This window comes from Penaeus monodon, chromosome 19 (assembly GCF_015228065.2).
Source record: "Penaeus monodon isolate SGIC_2016 chromosome 19, NSTDA_Pmon_1, whole genome shotgun sequence".
NCBI classification, from domain to species: domain Eukaryota; kingdom Metazoa; phylum Arthropoda; class Malacostraca; order Decapoda; family Penaeidae; genus Penaeus; species Penaeus monodon.
The window spans coordinates 19,546,511-19,547,127 of record NC_051404.1 but is presented as its reverse complement, the minus strand read 5'-3'; the positions used below and the strand labels follow the sequence as shown (position 1 = coordinate 19,547,127).

The 617-nt window shown below is 40.2% G+C and overlaps 1 protein-coding gene across 1 annotated transcript in view; it reads left to right on the top strand.

The window, feature by feature from the left end:
* The window catches only part of LOC119585116, a gene marked incomplete in the record, with an annotated part of 123,275 nt that overhangs the window by 1,109 nt on the left and 121,549 nt on the right, over positions 1–617 (top strand).

Sequence of the window (617 nt, the reverse complement as noted above, 5' to 3'; positions counted from 1 at the left end):
CTAGTATCTTTATATAAACTTGGCAACGGCGCTGATAATGTTCTGTGAAATAGCGAGTTTTAGATTTTTTTATATATCGACTGTTAGGTGTCTGATCCAATAATACCAAGATTTTTTGTGGTGTGTGAAAGCTCTCCCTTTGCCAAGGGTAGACAGTAGATTTAAATATAACCTCAGAATGATAGAACACTTGTGTAATACGGCGAGAAAGGCTGACCGTGATGGTACTATTATTTTTATAATTATTTTCTCGAATCTTTTTTTTTTGGGGGGGGTAATTTACCTCGAATTAATGTGTCTTTGATAAAGGTAATTGCAATTCCTTCATGTATTTAGGACTATAGTTTAAGAGATCCTTCCTGGTCACGACGGAAATAACTGTTTCTATTTAGCCTGCGTGTACGTGGAAATGCTGTCCTCTCGATCCAAAGACATGGCGCGCGAGTGAACCCATTTCCAAGTACTACGTTAGTCCGTATCTTTGTAGCTGTTGTTTTCATCATAGAACCTTTATCTACAACCAGGGTCATTAGAGGTGATGTCGGAGAGAGAAACCACAACATGGTATGCTCGCTCACTTACTTGGGTGCACCCCCACACCCGCACTTGCTCTCGCT